Below are 19,325 nucleotides of genomic sequence, written 5' to 3' on the forward strand. Positions count from 1 at the left end.
AAGTACTCGGATGCGGCTGCAATTAGATGCTCGCCAGCCCGCGAAGACGTATCAGCCCGCGCTGACGCACACAACGGGGGGGGGGGCTGAAGCCCGGTGAGCCCAATGGGTGTTGCGCTCCTGCTTCACACCTGCAACTCCCACCCGTCTCAGGAGGGGACGGTCTAACAAAATTGCCAGGGCTGCTTTGGGTGTCTAGTCCTGAAGTCACCTGTGGCATTACTCTGCAATCACCCTACAAGCTTAGCGATATGGCCATTCGTTAATCATACCCACCTTCCATACCAGGTGATGGCGCTATACATTCAATACAGGGCCAGTTATAACATGTGACTTTTCAATTAAATGTTAAAGACTCAACATGTCCCACCCCCTTTCTCCAGGACCTCCATTATCAGTGCATACATACGCACAGAAGAATGTTTTTCATTTGTTGACCAGCATATAAAACTTGCACAACTGATAATTGATCAACTTCCACGTATAAGGGCAGTGCCTTAGCCCATACCCTTAGATTTTTATCTCTTTTCAAAATACATTCCCTTATGGAGTCATGTAGAGGGTCACACTGGCCTACAGGGCAATCAGGCAGTAGCAGAAGGGCTAGCCTGACAGCTTACTGTGTGAGGCGTCTTTTGGCTGTTTGTGGGCCTTCTTTATAGTCTCCTGGGACAGTTTTCACTGTTGATAACCCTGATATTACCACAAACATTGCCTGCAGCAATCTCAAATCCATGTTGTTAGAAATTGGGTTGTAGGTTGACTGGCGTATGAACCCTAGTCAAGCAACAACCACAATCCTTGTCAGGGTAACATACAGGCAAACCCTAAATTAACCTGTGCTCACCCTCTGATAGCTCGGCACAGAGCAGTTAGGCTTAACTTTAGAGGCAATGTGTAAAGTATTTGTGCAACACTTCAAACAGTAAAACAGCAAAAACACCACACAAAAGAATTCCACAGTAGGTAAGAAAAATAGAACCTAATTTATGTCAAATTCTGTTTATAGGAATTTTCTTGTGCAACTTATACAGAAATGCAGAGCACATACAACGGTTAACTGAAATAAGCAAAGAGTTACTGATCTCACATGTGGGTTTCAGCTTGTTCACAAGGTCAATGGCAAAGCCAATTTAACATCATTACAATCTTAATGTGTTGCATTCAGTATCCCACACCTGTCCTGTAATGCGCCCTCCAGTGAGAGCAACTTGAAAAGGAAACTTAACATAGCTAAAAACTAAAAAAGCAATGATGTCATGGGGCAAATAATAAAGAGAATGCTAATTTCGCTGCAGTGGACTTAAATAAGGGACAGGTTGAGGGCCCTAAGCCGTGGGGCGCACTCCGTCAGTGGAAGTCCCTCCGTCAATTAGCTCAACAGGGGGGACCATATACATTCAAAGCCCTTTCTGGTGTCGTCCAATATGGCCGCCAAGCGCGCCAATGCCCTCCACAGCCTCGCTGGTGCTTCTTGTTTTTCTTTCCAGAACGGCTGTATTGAGGGGCAGCCCCACCAAACCTGTCCTCAAATCAACCAACAGGCCACATCCCCGCCAGCACCAATCTGACGTATTGGGAAAGATCCTATGTAGTTTCTGAGGGTATAGTTAACAATCATATATAAGGTTGTAGTGTGCCTCCCTTAGGTACATAGAGCAATTCATTTTCCCTACATCCTTGCTTAAATGCTCCCATTGCTTTTCCGCTAAGGGGAAATCTAAAAGTGTATCCCAGTGTATCTGTTTTTTGATTTTGAGTACATTCTTGTTTTCATTATCACCAGTTTTGCAGTAGCTATCAGTAGATGCGGTCCTGAAGAAAGCAATGACGAACTTGTCACTAATTGCTGAAGCATGTCGACCTTATGAAACATCCAGGCAGTCCATATTGTAGTGACTGTTACTGACTACTTTTTAGCATTGGAAGGGTGGGTAGCACCTGAATAAAACTATTAGTACCCCCATCTAATTTTATAATCATTATTTTTCATTTTTTCACACTTTTCGTGCACTGCAACATCAGTCCCTCTCTTGTTATGTGTGTCAAGATCCTCATAAATTGAGTAGTAAGACCACAGTTAGACCTATCTGATCGGCGGTGGAGTTCCTTCTTTACACCTGGACCCCCGACCGTGAAAGTTGACAGGCTCTCCTAGTGGTGGTCTTGATGGAATCCCAAATGATGAAGGGCGGTTCCGTGTGGTGACTGATGGGCATCCTTCCTGACCACTGTGGGGATGACCCTAGATGGATACACATATATTTAGGTAGTCCTGGTTACCTTTTTGGGACACATTGTGCGTACTTTTCTACTAGACCCTCTGATATAATTGTTGTTGAATGCTTGTAGGGAACATATTGGAGCTTGGTCTTAAAATTCGCCCTGGTCCTAACTACCTGCTTTTGCTTGATTTAAAGAGATCAACATCCAGGTCAGCGCATTGCCGATTTGATTACGCAGCTGAATGGAGCTAAAGGCTTTTCCTGTCTTCATTTGAACAAATGGTATCACCAGCTTGAACTGGAAGCGACTTGCAGGTATATTACTACATTTTCCACTCATGTTGGTTTGTTTCAATATAAAAGGCTATGTTTAGGAATGTCATAAGCTCCCAAACTGATTCAGGATGTCATTTGTTGCATAATACAGCTAGTCACACATGCTTTCAATTACTGTGATGATATAGTAGTTTTTAGGGTCACACGAAAAGAACATGATAAAGCTCTGACATAAGTGTACCATACAGTTGCTGATGCAGATCTCACTTTAAATGCAGCAAAAAGTGAGTTTCACCAAACCAAACTCAAGGTTTTTGGCCATGTCTTTTCTGATGGAGAAATGACTCCAGACCTTGTACTTTGCTCCAAGCAAAGTACAGGCCTAATTATCCATTTCTCTTCTACAGAATGGAACTATGCTGACATCCTTCCTTAGTATAGACTGTTCAAGGTGTGTATGTGACTTTGTCTCTGTAAGTAGCCCATTGCAAGATTTAATGAAACGGAATGCCCCATTTAAATAGTTAAGTGAATGTGAACAAAAATGCAAGAAAATCAATCACACAATTGAGAAAGCCACCTAAATGACAATTTTGATACGAAATCGCAGACAGGGTTTGTGGCTGATGCAAGTCCAGAGGAATTGCATGTCATCCTTGCACCGCACACTGAACATCTCAATGCCCCATGACACATTGGTGCTTATGCTAGCTGAAGTTTGTCAACAAGAGAACATGCTGATTTGCAGCATGAAAAAGAAAGCCGAGCTATAGTGTGAGCTTGGGAAAATATTTCACAGATGTCACTGACCACCATGCATTGCTCACCATTTTCAGCAATCCTAAAGCCAAGGTGCACTTTGCATTGAGAGATAGGGGTTGTGATTGCTGGAGTATGATAATACGATTGTGCATCATCCAGGAAAAGATCAAAACCCTGCTGACTACTTCTCACGTGTCCCAATACATTGTCATGGCACTACTTCTAAAGCTGCTGATGCCTCTGTTAATTTCATTGTGAAATCAAGTACCCCTGCTGCCATGTCAGTAGAACAAATCATTGCTGTAACGAGCACTGACAAGGATTTGCTAATATTCAGACATTATTACAGACAAATCATGGCAAAATATGCTCAACCTCTTCATGTTGACCTTGAATACCAGAAAGTGTGCAGGAGGAACTTTCAGTTACTCCAGAAGGCACCATCTTAAGAGGGTCAAGAATTGTCTTACCCAAGAGTATAATATAAAAAGTTATTGAACTGGCCCATGAAAGACACCGTGGGGTTGTTGCTACGAAACAAGCATTAAGGGTCCGAGTATGGTTTCCCCGTCTTGATTAAAGAGTTGAAAAAGAGTTAAAGGCGTATCCTTTGTTCAACTGTTTGTCATCTAGGACAACCGCACATCCATTGAACAGGTCTGATTTCCTAAAGCATGCATGGGAGAAGATTACAATGGATTTCTTTGGACCCCTTCATCTACTAGCAATTGCTGACGTGTATTCTCATTTTCCTCTAGTGGAAGAGCTGGCGTCCACTACTCACAACAGAGTCATTGAGAGACTAGAACGTATTTTTGCAAAGTGGGATGTTCCTTTGAGTTTTAAATCTGACAATGGCCCGCCTGTCAATAGTCGAGAATTTAAAGACTTTCTCACTAATTTAAATAGCGAGCATCAGAAAGCACACCTCTCTGTACACAGGCAAATGGTGTGGTTGAGAGATTTAGGAGTATCCTTCAAGAAGACAGTCCAGTGTGCTGCACTGGAAAAGCTTGACATCAAATCAGTTCTTCAGTCTATGCCTCATGCCTACAGGTCAACTCTACATACTAACACAGGTGAAAGGCCTGCCACCTTCAAGTTTGGGAGAGAAATGGACCAATGACAGATTTATTGATATTGATAAACTTTGCAGTACTGACTCCTCTCATAAACATCACATGAAGATCTATGTGGAAAGATGCTGTTGTGCTTGGAACCCTGTATTAAACAGAGGAGACCAAGTGATCATAAGGCAGAAACAGAAGCACAAGTCTAATGCTACTTTTGATGATGATCCACCGAAAGATGTGACCAGTAAAGGACGCATGGTGACTGCTCATAGTCCTGTAAAGTCCATTACACGAGATTCTTCATATTTCAAGCACCTGCCTCGGCCTTTACTAATTCCAGATTTTAGGAGTGAGACTTATCCACTTCAGAGTTCAGAGAGCCCAATAACTGTACTAATGTCTTTGTCTCTAATGTCCGTCATGGACCCTTCATCGGTATCTCCTCAGACTCCTATGAACAGATCTGGATGACTGATTTGAGAACCAAAATGACTTATTGAAGAGCTGTAGTGAAATGTAGATCTGCATTTCTGGTACTTTTTTATTTAACAGAGGGGCAGATGTAGTATCTTGTGAGTTACAGATGGCAGGACCCTTTTGGTTCCTGATGGACTATGTAGAACTGTGACATTGGTCATAGAATTCATAATATAGAATGTTCAGTTAAACTTTACACACTGATGAATAAAAACATGTCATACTAAGCTCTTTGGGTGATGTGATCATTTACAGGTACCCGAGCTGGGGTAGGAGGCTACAAAGTGAATGCACAGGAAGATTCATTCCCAAAGCTAAGTGTCAACCAAAACTCTGGCACACTGAACCAACTGAATTGGTAGTAAGAGTTAGCTTCACAAACACATGAATCATAATTCCAAACATCACATCCTGGACAGAATCTAAGCACTATCCTAGCACATTTAGTTGTCAACAATGTCAATATTTTGATCCCATATGTTCAATAAATGGCCAGGATCAAAACCAAAGAACATGGAAAATGTATGCTCCCAGTTCCTACTGAGAATAATGTATGCCATTATCATTGCCCCCATTCAACATGATTTAGCATCCCCAGAATCGTTTTCAAAGGAAGAAGTTCACAGATGAAGTCAAAAGATTGGATAAATCTGCACCAAGGTCAAAAATCACATCAAGGGGTCCCTAGGTCTTCCTTTTAATAGGGAGTCTGCACATTCCCTTAGTCCATGGGTACTGATTAATTTCTTCATAAGAGCAGGAAGATAGCACATTTGTAAATCAGGGTGATATTTTGTTACACCTTGGCCATGCTTTCAGGTGAATTGGAATTACAGCTGGAAGACTATTCGGTCATACCAAAATAGGGCAGAAAGTTCTATAGCTAAACTGGGACCTGGGGTAGATGAGGTTGCTAAATTTATCAAAAAGATAGAGGAAAAAAAGCTGTTTGATAATTATCACACACCTCCCCGCCTTGCAGTTTGCTCTGACAGATTTTAGATTTAAAAAGGCAAACCAGTCAAAATCTTTAAGTAAAAGACCCAAACAACAAGGCAAAATATGAGTAATTCAGTCTGTTAAATACAGATTCTACAGGTTATAACCTGTTTCAAATGCAACTATTTTAGTGAGTGATTGCCTCTAAATGCTATAGAGAGAGACTAAAGCAATGATTAAACCATGTGTGGAATAGGGTTTGATATTTACCAAACTCAGTAAATAACATTACCCTGGGGGGAGGGGGTACCTACTGGGTGTTGTAAGTACTTCTTTACTACACCTAGTAGATACCTTACCAAGGGTAATGTTATTTACTGGGTTTGGTAAATATCAAACCCTGTTCCACACATGATTTAATCATTCCTTTAGTCTCTCGGTACAGCATTTAGAGACAATCAGTCATAATTAAAAAGTATAATTACTCATTTTGTACATGGTACATTTGCTTAATACTTATATCAGTGAATGAAGGGATATTAACACCCTGCAAACACTTTAACAATAAATGCAGAACAAGTAGTAAGCAACTATGCAACTTGACAGTGATTATTCATTGCACATCCCCTAAAAAGATAGATTTACATAGTGTTCCTCAGTTCCTGTTAGATTGCTTCTGGTACCCAAAGGTTTAGTTAATAGTTAGGGTTCAATTATCAAAGGCAAAAAACTATTGAGGTGTCAAAGACTTTCAGATTACTAGCAGTGGCTAACAATGCAGTCTTCTCTATTCTAAAGGCCTGAGTGGAACTTGCTGAGTTTCACCACGCGGAATTCCACGGAGTTACTGAAAAACTCTGCAATTCCACAGAGTTCTTTGAGCAGTTGGAGTACACTGGAAATATTTTCTTCTTGTCAGAGAAGGGTCCTGCCTCGACCCTCCCCCGTGCCTCTTCAGCACCCCGTGTCTAGATTCTGACACTTTGTCTGTGCCACTCATGTCTGCTCTGACCCCTGCCTCTGTCATTTTTACCTTGTACCTCCGCCTTTTAATTTTCCTGTTTTCTAATCCTCTGTCCCTGTCTAGCACTACGCCATATGTCATATGTCTTCCTTCTGACAAGGCGTGCTCAGTGCCCCTGGTCCCATGCCATCTACCTGCCCAGCTGTACCACTCACTCTGCCTCCTTTGTGACTGGTGCCTTGAGTCCTTTGCCATGTATTTCTTCTGACCAGTGCCTTTCTACTGCATACCTAATATCTGGTGGGTGCCTCTTATCTGTCTGGTGCCTCCCCTCTAGGCATCTCAGGCTCACAGTGCATCCTTACGATAACAGAGCAGACTAGCGCCATGTAGCCGAACCAGCACGGGTTCATGCAGGCGGTGTTGTTGGCGGATCAGATCATGTTGTCCTGAGGCACCTTGGTGTTCCGATGGTGATCAATGTGGGGCCAGGTTCCGGTAACTTTGGGTTCGTGATCAGGACGTCCTCAACTAGCTGTGAAGTGTCCATGACGGGCAAGAAGAAAGATGAGGCCAAGGGCAACCACGCCGACTTGTAGATAAGGAAGGTGGGATTGGGATGGTACCACTCCAGTGAGGAGGGAGGGAAACATCACACGGGGCACCAGGTAAGGACTATGGATTGTGTACAGGAACAAGACTAATTTTGCTGCTTGCCGCCAGCAGCTGGGTGGTGTCCACTGCTCCGTGGAGGGCAGGCTCTGCTGGGCACTGGGCACAGAGTCAGAGGCAGGGTTGACACTAGCAGGGCAGTGAGGGGTGCGAAACAGTGTAGTTTAGGGGTTGCCTGGTGATCTATTCGGCAGCAGCATGCCACAGAGCCCAATATCAGCGCTGCCTACAGAAACCATATGTCCGGAATTAGCAGTACACTAGCAGCTGAGCTGGCCTGTCCCCGTATGACACATTATTCGCCCTCCTCTTTCTCACAGGAAGTGATTGCCCAGCCGTATGTAGACCGGTCTGCAGTAGCTTGTTTTGGGATGTGCTAGGTTGGAGGAAGTTATAATGAGGTAAGGAGAGTTTGTAGGGATGATGTAGAGATGTTCTTGTCCATTCTTAACTAGGGAAAGGTCTAATATCAAGTACACGGAGGCAGGCTGGGGCTGGGAAACTCTGCTACGCGGTGGTCAGCTGAGTTTTTAATCAACTCCACACACCAAGCGGACCAACAAAACTCTGTAAACTCTGCTGGCGGAGCAGACTTTCCCACCCATACCAACTATTCTACAGACAGAACTAAGGGCCTGATTTAGATCTTGGTGGTCTTACCGCCGTTTCACAGCGGCGGCGGTCCCAAGTACTCGGTCGAGTTGATATCGGCCCGCTCGCTGTATTTAGATGATGCACCAATAGACAGTTGAACGCTGCGGCAGCGATCTTCTCTGTTGGCTAGCAGTACTTCATTGATGCCAGGCCAGCGGGATTGCGCTGAGCCAATTTAGATGTTCCCATTGTACTGGTGGTGTCGCTGCAGTGGAGTCCTGACCTAGTAGGGCAATGCTGGTGTGGAGACAGGTAAGTACTACTTATTTACATCTCACTTCACATTTATGTTGTGTATATGTCATGTACATGTAGATAATGTAAACTGTCCATTGTTTATACATATAGCATTGCACACCAACAACATACACCATTGACTGTACACACACACTCACCACAAAAGCCTACATTAAAATCCAGGGATAACGGCTTGGCTTAGCATCATGGTTAAGTAGCAGCAGTACAGCAAGGACCTGGACAATGGCGTTGGAGATGGAAGCGGTGATGGGTCCCTGAAAAAAGGTGAGTTTTCATTTCTTTTACTTTGCTTCCACCAACCCAAGCTTAAAGGTTTGCCCACCACAGTTGCCTCAAAGGACAGGCACTTTGTACTCTGGACAGCGGAATCTTGGTGGGACTCTGTCCAACAGCCGCTTCAGCCTGTACGCCATGGGAGACAGATCCGGACAGAGTTGATGGTCCGCACGGTCTTCCCTCCAATGCCCAGCCAACATCTAAATTGGGTGGGTAGACCACCTAAGCGGTGAGAGGGAAGACAACCATAAAAAGCGACAGCGGGACAAGTCCTGCTAAGATCTAAATTAGGCCCTGAGTGTCTGAGAAAGAAGCAGCCATTCATTCTTTTTCCAGTCACTCATCTAGCGTGACAACATACGTCCATGATGGGTTAGCCAAAATGAAGGCCAGAAGTGAATTACGAATACAGACTTCATGCTTTACTGTTTTTTCACCCAGCGAATGCCAAACAAAGCTGATAGGCGCATAGAAGGCGATAGAAGGCAGGGTCGAACACTCTCTTCTCATTCTTTATCTCTTTATTCACTGCAGTTCTTCGGAATCAGACAAAAAGAATCAGGCAGAGTTGACAACCGTTTTGTTTGTGAAGGGTCTTTTTCAAGGCTGACAATTTTAACATACTTTTTTTTTTTAATGATCTTGTGATCCAATGATCAACAATACAAAATATCAAATACTAACGAGCCATTATGTGGAGCATCTCAATCTCAAATCAAAAAATACAAAGTTTTCCCCTAGGCTGATTAATTTACAAGTAATATGTTGTTAATCTGTCCTTGATTGTTCTAACAGCTAAAGTATCTAACCATCAATAGTGTATCCAGGGAATATACTTTCTATTATTGGCTTCCACAAATATGTAATTTGCGCCATTACTTAATGTACCACGAGACTTATCCCATGGTCACTAATTATTCTTCAGCCAAACACATCCCCTACATGATGCACCTTGAAGTTCTGCCAGAGAAGACAGCCTACAGAGAATACTGTTTAATTTCCTCACAGCTGTCTACTGCTAATTGAAATGCATGTCAACGGAGGAGACGATAACTCAATATAATTAAAATGAGACTTGCAGCAAGTGTGCCCAATACAAAGACACATTAGCTATTCCTCATTTCAGTAATAAATGCCAGCCTGCGAGCTACAGAATATTTTCAACTTCTAATATTACCTATTTTAAACCAATACCAAAAATGCCAAAAAAGATAGATCTTCAGTATCATACTCATCAAATGTTGACAAGGTCTGTGCGGATTTAAAACCTTCTATTGTATAATCAGGATTGTATGAAATTCTGGGCCGAAGCCTACTTGTGAGAGGGGTTAGTGGAGTAGATCCTGTAGTTGGACAAAGTTAGAAAATTTTCCCTTAGCAATGATGGGAAAGGTTCAGGACTTCGCTCAAGGTGACGTTGTGTATCACCACTCACCCAATTCGCTGCAAGCTGAAGTCCGGCTGGAATCCTGGGTGCAGGCACTAGCTGCCCGCAGGTCCCTCAGAGTTGGCAGGTAGGAGTGACAGCATCAAAACACAACTGCAGCCATACTATAAGCTATATACTTTCCATCCGCTGCCGTACGACGTCCTCTGGTAGTAACATTATGTCCTAAATATTGTTCACAAAAATATCCCCATTAAAATCTACACTTTAGGGGCAATACAATATTTATATCACAATGTATGAGTAAGGCGATATTTTTGTGTATGATCTTCTGACATGCACCAGCTTGAAAGTACTTTGATGGATTAAAGACTCGTATCTCTCTGACTGACAAGTGTGCAGTCCAGACTCTAACCTCCCATGACCTTTGTTAACCGCTTTGTTCAGTTGTCCTTACAGTAAATCCCTTTGCCCACAATCTCCACGAAGCTGCAGAAAGTCAATGTGAGTGATACATAAATGAAATATATATAAGTCCTGTTTAATAACACCAAATGCTCTCTGCAGAGGACTTCCAATCAAATGAGCTTCCAATGTGGTTTCTCAGAATTACCCCAAGAGCTACATCTTTCCATTATTTAAAGTTGCATTTGTAGACAGATGAACATTTTTATTCAGAAAATAATTGAGAAAAAAGAATAACTGAACTGCCCCTCTATGGAACGCCTCCTGCTTGAATAGTCTTCCCAGGCATAATTCCAAGGAACGTGATGTTAAACCTGCAACTCAAGGACAGGTAGAGGACTATGTCTGTCCCTGAATTCATTACACTGAGAAGATGTCTTTTTGTTCTTGATTGGCCACAAAAGAGAAGTACCTAGTCCACTTAGGTTTTGGGAAAATGCTCCTCTTTAGAACACTGAAGAGTAAAAACGTAATTTGCTACCATTATAGCAGTCACCTTTGATTTCTACTCTCGCACCGGAACTGATGTAAAATTAGACTTTCTGTGGTTTAGAATAAGACTATGAATTTGGAAATAATTTGAAGAGGATGACCCGAGATCTGGTTCTGTAAGAATCTCAGGTGGTGAATGCAGAAACACAAAGAAGAATCATAGGTTCAAGTTCAAAGTTTCCTCAGTTTCAAATAATGTCAGCTTTCTTTAAGTCAAAGCGCTTGTGTCTGGATTTGATCTTAAAGAAGACAGAAGACGACAACAACCACTACATTCTTTATTGAAAGAATGTGTGGGAAGGAACAATTACATGCACATTCACAAATTTCATGGCTGAGTCTGGTGCCCATACATCATGAAAAACAGGGTGTTGCCTAGAAGTTTCAGTTTAAATAAGCAGTCATCAGAAACGTCCCTTAAATATCACCTCAAAGTAAGTTTAAAGCCACATTAATTTTACTAAGGCAACAAGAGTGAGTAACTGATCCATAGCATAAAGCTACAACGCTGCATAACTTAGATCCTCAACTCTTTCTTTATTACCATAGCCTTACGGTATTGGTGGCATATTTTGACCAGACAACAGTGAACATGGCCACCATGAACCCCATGGCCTGATCCAAAAGAAAAAATCTAAAGACAAAATATGAGACTTAAGAGTGCTGAGCACTGGGAAGCTCAATAGAAGAGAGGAGGGTCCCAGAGCCAAATGCCCCATCAGGACTGAAGCACAATAAATTGCTCAAGTAATAAGCTTTGGTGATCAGTTGCATTCTCCACTGACCTTCTGTCAGACTCCTTTACCGCCCACTCGTAATTCCGCCCAACACTTTGGTTCCATCCTCTTTCTATTGTCCCAATGCCACTATTCCCAGAATTGATCAATAGTGCTATGCCATAGTGCTCCTGAATGGACCTTAAAGTACATTAGCCTACACATGAGACGTGTTCCTCTGTTTGTCCAAAACTATTTCCTGCCTAGCTATAGTGTAAGATCGTACAAGTTCTCAAAACTCCGAGATCTCTTGAGATCATGAAATCTTGGTGGCCATTTTGGGCACAGCTGTCTTTAAAACACGGCACCCACAAAGGAGATCCACTTCACCTTGACATCTGAAGAAGAGCTGTGGTTCAACAAAGTTCAGGAGACTCTTCTACTACTTCAAGAACCAGAGAGTTCTGTGCACAGAACAATCACATGAAACTGAACTACCCTAGTGCCAGAGTTTGACAGTTAAAAGATTTTTTTTTAAACTGTGAAAAAGACTTATTATTTTTTGGGGTAAGTTGGAGGCTTGATAGAAAGCCTGAACTCCTTGGAACAAAAATACTGCATTACCTTTTTGAAAGAATCTCAAATAGATATTCGTATTTAGTCAAGACAGAGATAATGCTCATATGCAAAACCTGTGAAACCTGTAAAAACTAAGAACTAGGACTACAGAAATTGAGGAGTGAAAACAGACTGCTAAAGAAGAAAACTAGTTCAGGACACAGAATTCTTCTCATAAGGCCCCAATGCTAACCTTGGCATGAGATAGATTGATAGAATTTCTAAGACAAAAAAGAGTTCCTGAATGCTATCATTTTATCTTTTGGTTTCTAGGTAACAAATCAGAGCTTGCTAAAAAGAAATAATAAAAAACACATGTTCAGAAATGTTTGAGTGTAAGGTACTAGTATAAGAGCATTACTAGAAGTAGTTTAAAAAGGTGATCCTTAGGTGGTTATTTTTAGGAAACGTTTGATTCTGTAGAACCTCCCTACTCAGCGTATTGTGTGCTTTGTCACTGCTATAGAGCATCAAGAGAAGGCATAAGGAAATATTGAGATTTGGAATATCACTTGAAAGATGACTCCAAGCAAGATCCCAATCCAAATGCACTCTCTTCCTGCCTTCTCCTCAAAGAGTCATATGTTTTCCAATCTTCAGAATTCTAAGTCATCAATGGAGTATGCAGGACATTCGCTGAGACCTATAGGTTATTGGTCACACTGTTCTCTATTTTGACACCCTAATACCAGCACAATGGTACTGCCTATGCTGGTGGACATGTAATGGTCATCAAGGATAGCCCAAGGATATATTTATTTTCTATTGCTTGATCAAACACTGTTGGACCTGGCCCTCTCAGCAGGGTGACCCTCAAACTGTCAGCCTTCATTCCTCTTGTTTTCTCATTTTCTATCTTGCTTTTGTTGACTTTTAGGACTCTGTGCACTATACTACTGCTAACCAGTGCTAAAGTGTTTGTGTTCTTTTCTTTAAACATGGTAAAATTGGCTTACACCCAATTGCTTACAAATATACTTTACTAGGGACTTATAATTTACTTATAAGTTCACTGTAAAGTGCAGCTACAGATACACAGGGCCTGTAAACTAAAAGCTACTAGTGTGCCTGTAGCACTTATTATGCAACCCACTTACATAGCACTTTAAAAACATGTCTCTGACCTGCCATTGTGTCATGTAGGTACAGTTTTAAACTGCTATTTTGACCTAGCAAAATACACCTTTTGGCAGGCCTAAATCTCCCTTTTTAAAACATCTGTTACTCCTATAGTGGGCCCTAGACAGTCCATAAGGCAGGGTGCAGTATATTTGAAAGGTTGGACATGTACTTTTAAGTTTTACATGGCCTGGTAGTGATGTAGTTGTGAGGCCTACCTCTTCCATAGGATAACATCTGGTTATCTTATTACATGTATTATTGATACATTTACTTTGGGAGCAGGTGGGAATATCATGTTTGGTGTCTGAGGAATTATAATTTAAAACCCTCTGCAATGGTAAAGTTGGATTTTAGGTCACAATTATGAAAATGCCACTTTTAGAAAATTGGCATTTTCTTGTTCTAACCACTTGGTGCCTGCAGCCTGTTTCCTGGGTCACTTGACTAGTTGTTATTGGCAATTGGCCTTTGTGTATTCCTCCCAGACAGCCACACAGTAAAGAGACTGGGTGTTGGCAGGATGGGCCATCTGACATGATGGGAGGGGCAGAGCTATCAACTGTCTCAGCTCACACACAAAGAAGTTCATACTGGCCTATTGTGACTTCAGGCAGACTGGGAGCAGGGCAGGGAGGCAGGAATTTCCAGACACTTCTGGGAGGGTGGGGGGGGGGGGCTCCAAAAACCTCTCCCACTTCAAACCAGGCATCAGGTATAAAATGGGACCCTCAGGCCCACTCTTCAGATCACTTCTGGACCTTTGGAAGATTCTGAAGGAGGACTGTTCTGTTGCTCTTTTGCCTGCGGAAGAAATACTGGTCCTACACCTTGAACCTAGAACCACCAGAGTGACTCCAAGGGAATGCTGATTGGCCTCCTGTTCTGAGCTAAAGGGACATCATACTTTACTTCAAGCAGTCCTAATTCTGCCCAGCTGCCATGACTCAACTGGACCTGCCTGTGTCCTGCTTTTGATCTCTGCAGGAGTGTGTCCTGATCCTAAAGAGGTGCCCACAGGCCCTTGACTTGACATCAGAATTACAATTCCTCAGATACCCAACATGACATTCCTACTTCACCTCCATATGCATAAAAAATAGAGCCCTAGCCCTATCAACTTAGTTCCTCATGGATCGAGTTGTTTGTGGCCATAGGAGACTTTCTCTTGCCATTTATGTCCTTACGATGCGGAGTGCCACAGGGGTCCTCATTAAGCCCCAGTCTTTTCAATCAATATGTTACCCCGCTGGCTGTCTTGATTAAATCTTTTGGCTTTTCCCTGGTATGATAGGCAGATGACACTCAGATCGTTGTGTCGATCGCTAGTAATCCAGATACCACAGCACTTAAATTCCACAATTGTATGCTTCAGGTAGGCAAGTGGCTGAGGGACAAATGCCGAAAGTTAAAAACTCTCCATAAACAATGGTCATACTGCTTGGCAACTGTCGTTTTTTCTGGTCCCCGATTTGGTGGCCTCACGAGCTAGAATCACTTCCAACCTCAAGTGTTAAAGGGAAAAACTTGGGGGTGATCTTTGATTCAAAACTATCTTTTGAGGGCTTGATGAATCATATCGCATTCCCTTGTTTCGTGATCTTAAAACTCCTTAAGAAGATCCTTCCATATATCACTTTGGCTTTGCTGAAAACAGTGGTTACAGCATTTATCAACTCTAGGCTGGGCTACTGCAATGCGTTATTTTATAGCACACAAAACGCGCCTTAAACAAACTACAGACTCTCAAAATTACAGCGGCTCGTCTGCTTCTGGGTTTTCCCAGACATAACTCTGCTTCTTAAGGTTTGGTTCAGTTACACTGCCTTTCTGTGGTAAAGAGTTTATGTTCAAGGCCCTGATCATAGCTTTTAAGTCTGTGCGTAGCCTGGGCACAGACTGGGGCCTGTCCCTACATAGACTGGGCCCCCCTGGACACATTGCTTCCAACCTTATATTCCAACAAGATCTCTTGGTTCCTCTTCTAGTAGAAACCTTGTAGTTGCCAGATCTAAAATTATTAGATGGGGTGGTAAGAGTTTTGTCACAAGCACAGCAAGAGTGTGGAACACGATACCTTTAGCCCTTAAGAATAAACATGCTTTGCTTCAAGAAAAGCTTAAAAACCTGGCTATTTAACCAGTAAACCATCTATCTGCTCCTGGACTCTTGTATGTCCTGCAGTTTATAGAGGATTAGCACCTAGACACCCCAAGATATTAGTTACACTCAACTAATTCTATTTTCATTTTCATATTCCTCCTGGCCCAACTGTGGGTTCCCTCACAACCAATGCAGTGCAATGCAACTTGACAGGACATTGCAGCCTCTGATCGACGGTCTCATCAGAACCTACGCATTGCAACACAACTCAATGCAGGATCTCGCATCGCAGTCATTGCAGCTCCTCACTTGCTCCGATGCAGCGCAATGAAGTTCGATGCAAGACCTCCCATCATAGCCTTAGCTGCTCGGAACCAATGTAGTGCCCTGCTCAAGGACTTAAAGTACAGTCCTTAGTGGGAGTAACCTGGTCCCTGTACCCAGTCCGCCTGAACTTGTGACTTTGTCCCGGTCCAGTGCAATCAGATAACCACAGTTCATGCTTTTTGCATTTAGGTGCTATATATACCTTTAAACCTTGAACTTGTTTTTCCCTCTTTCTACTGGTTGGATTATTGTCATTTGGTGTCAAATAATTTATTAAATTCTACTCAATTGTTTTTTTTAAATTGGTGTGGGATTTTTCTTGTATTGTGTTGTAACTTTATTACTGTTTGTGTACTGCATAAATTGCTTCTAAGCTAGGCCTGACTGCTTTTGTGCCAAGTTACCAGAGGGTTAAGGATAGGTTAGTTTAGTGACTGTGGTTCACCCTGTCAATGATTGTGGCAATTGCTCCCCTCAACCAACAAACACAATCTGTTGATAGTCAAAATACAATGGCAGCACCAGAACCTTTGGACCTATAAAGTCTTAAACCTTTCAAAATAACTTTCTCACTACAAGGTATATGTGATAAGACTAAAATTGAAAGGGTCAATCAGATCAAATGAGAATTTTTGAAGCAACAAGATCACCAGAGGTGAAGGATTATTCCTAATTCCGTTTCATTAATCAGGAAAAATTAGGTTATTGTGGAACATAGTCTTTAAAAAATGGGACCCACTTAAGAATATTTAGAAACTCCTGACTTTTATGAGATTTGAAAATAACAAACAGGCCTTGAAAAAGTATAAAAATGTTACCAGACCTGCAGGTCTAGTGACTTGAATAATCTACTCGACCTAACTGTAATGTGCTTGACCCATAAACCGGTCTCAAATTGTGTGATCCTAGGCAAATATTCTATTTTACTGAATGCCTTTTATTCATTGTCAAGTAGGAGAGCCCCTTCAAATATGTGAGTTCAGCATGTCTATTGTACAAAAAAAACTTTTGCTTGATTAAATAGACAAAACAATTGCTTGACATATAATAAAAACCTAGCCAACATATAGGGTTCACATGGGCTCTTTCTTGCCCCTTAGCTCACTAATAACACTGTCATGAGAGTGGAAGCAGGAATGTTTCTCAGTTCATATTTTAAAACTATCATTTTTAATAAATATCTTACTAAAGCATGATGTGGTAGCATACTGTCATTTCCAGACAGTGCACTTTCTCTTGAGATGCCCTCAAACTATAACACAGACAGAGTTTTACTGATAAAACTACATAGCATACAAATGATAATCTGTGGAAATTGTGTTTCAGCAAATATTTACCATTTGCACATCACCAGGAAAAATCTTCTATTTGTTTTGCTCCTATTACAATTGTTGGTTCCATCACACAGACTTTTAAAAAAAAACACTTTCTTAACTGCTTATAAATTTGGAAATGTGTGTACAAACTATTTAAATGCTGGTGTTATAAAACAAAAAATGACATCCTACAACAGGTTTCTCAAACTAGTAGCTCATGAGCTACAGGTAGCTCTCCAGCTACATGTAAGTAGCTCATCTGTGTGCCACTAAATTAGATGCTTTGGTTTAGTTGAATTAATATATTTATTCAAACATTTTAAAGTATGTATTCCAAATACAAATGTTTGTAGTTTTCAAACACATAAGTTGATATTTTGAGAACAATGGATTAACAAAATATATTTAAAACTGATATATGACTGATAAATCGTTAGTATTTGGGAAGACTTATTACAATTATTACCTATGTACAAGGGACACTGCAGCTATAGCTTTCCTTCATTACCTATAGAGAGGCATTCAAAATTGATAAAGCCTTTTTCTAATTACTGCTGGCAACCCTGACTGAAGCACTGAGGTGATCAATGCTGGTAATATTGCATTAGGGGAGGCCACTAATGTAATCTGGTCTAACACAGTCACTATTACATCACTAATGATATTAGTAGCTCACGATTATTTTCATTGAAGTTAAGTAGCTTTTATCACAGAAAAGGTTGGTGACCAGACTTCCACTTCACATTTCCTGAACCTAGCATACTTGTCAGTCAGTTCACTTTACAGAATCCTCTAACTGCAGTCAGTGAAATAAAAGTAAACACCATTCTCCTTAATAAAATAAGTACCAATTCGTAAAAGGACATAGGCTGAAATTTGACCTCTGTCTTTGAACACACAGCTAATTTGATAAGATAAAAAAGATTTAAAGGCATCTTTATTGCTCATTTACTTTCGGAATCAAAAGAATATGTGTTCTTTGGCAGCTCCAGCTATTCCAAGAACGGGCAGTATGCCCTACAAATAGCTTGCCCTGATAAAATCTCACTTTCGAAAGTATGGTGAGTTGATTTTTTGAAGCAACATGAGAATTCTTGTAAATCTATGATAGTCGTAGACTTCCAGGATTACTCACAAACACAAAAGGCATGCAGGTAGAATTTTCATCTGATTTGAAGATTCTGCATGAGTAAATTATGCAGAAAAACAGTGACTTTTCCTTTTTATTTCATGAAACGAGGGATGCAGCCCTATTTCTCTTTCTAGAAGAGCACTTACTCCAGCCTATTACAGGGGCATAAATGCGTTGGGTTTCTAGAGTATGTACCTTACTGGAAGAAGAGTGTGAATGCCCACATTGTTGCTAGGTTATTGGTGTTCATCTATTCCTGCAGAGTGCACCTATCTGAAACACCCACATTCCCCTCATTTCAACAGCATTTGCAAAAATAAATATCCATTACACTGACATAAACGGAATTCATGAGATTAAAAGTGCACGTATTTTAATTCATTGACAATGTGCATGAACATTTAGCCTGCAAAATGTTGTGTTTCTACGTCTAATTGAGCAGCGGGAATCATTTTTAGGGAGTGAGGAATAACCTTCTATTGTGAATGTTCTAGATTTTTTAGTTGTTCCACAACAGTCATGTAGTGGTAACTGGTGAAACAGGCTAAACATATCTTAGGGTTTAGTGTACTGATCATATCAACACTTTGTTCCAATCAGGATTAAAGAAAGAATTGAGATTAATATGCTTTTTAAAAAATGGATATACATTGTTTTTCTAAATCTAAAATCTCATTAAATTTTACATGATTTAAGCATGTTAGCAAAGTATTGGGCTCATTTACATTTTGGCCTGAGTCCCATTTCTCTGCCAGGGCAACAGAGTAAATTAATCTGTCTCCCTAACAGAGATTCCACCGCCAAATCTACAAATGACCGCCATTCTGGTGGTCATTTCTAGATTGCCAGGCACCGTCCTTACGGTGGTTCTTGTCGATGCTTTTTGCGGTTTTGTGCAGGGCACCGTCAACATGTTGGAGACTTGTACCAGGCTGGTTTCTTATTTATTTTCAACCAGAAAATCCTGGAGCAGGATTTATTTTTTTGAAAATAAAAAAGATAATGCCTTCCTCTCCAAAGGAGTCACAGGGGCATTTATTTTTTTACTTACCCGTACAGCCGGGGTTTGCCAGG

General features: G+C 41.4%; 1 protein-coding gene across 1 annotated transcript in view; it reads right to left on the bottom strand.

Moving 5' to 3' along the window:
* Nucleotides 1-19,325, bottom strand: part of ADCY5 (adenylate cyclase 5) — a 1,577,350-nt gene that overhangs the window by 952,071 nt on the left and 605,954 nt on the right. The gene's annotated exons all lie outside the window — the stretch shown is intronic.

This window comes from Lissotriton vulgaris, chromosome 2_1 (assembly GCF_964263255.1).
Source record: "Lissotriton vulgaris chromosome 2_1, aLisVul1.2, whole genome shotgun sequence".
NCBI classification, from domain to species: Eukaryota; Metazoa; Chordata; class Amphibia; order Caudata; family Salamandridae; genus Lissotriton; species Lissotriton vulgaris.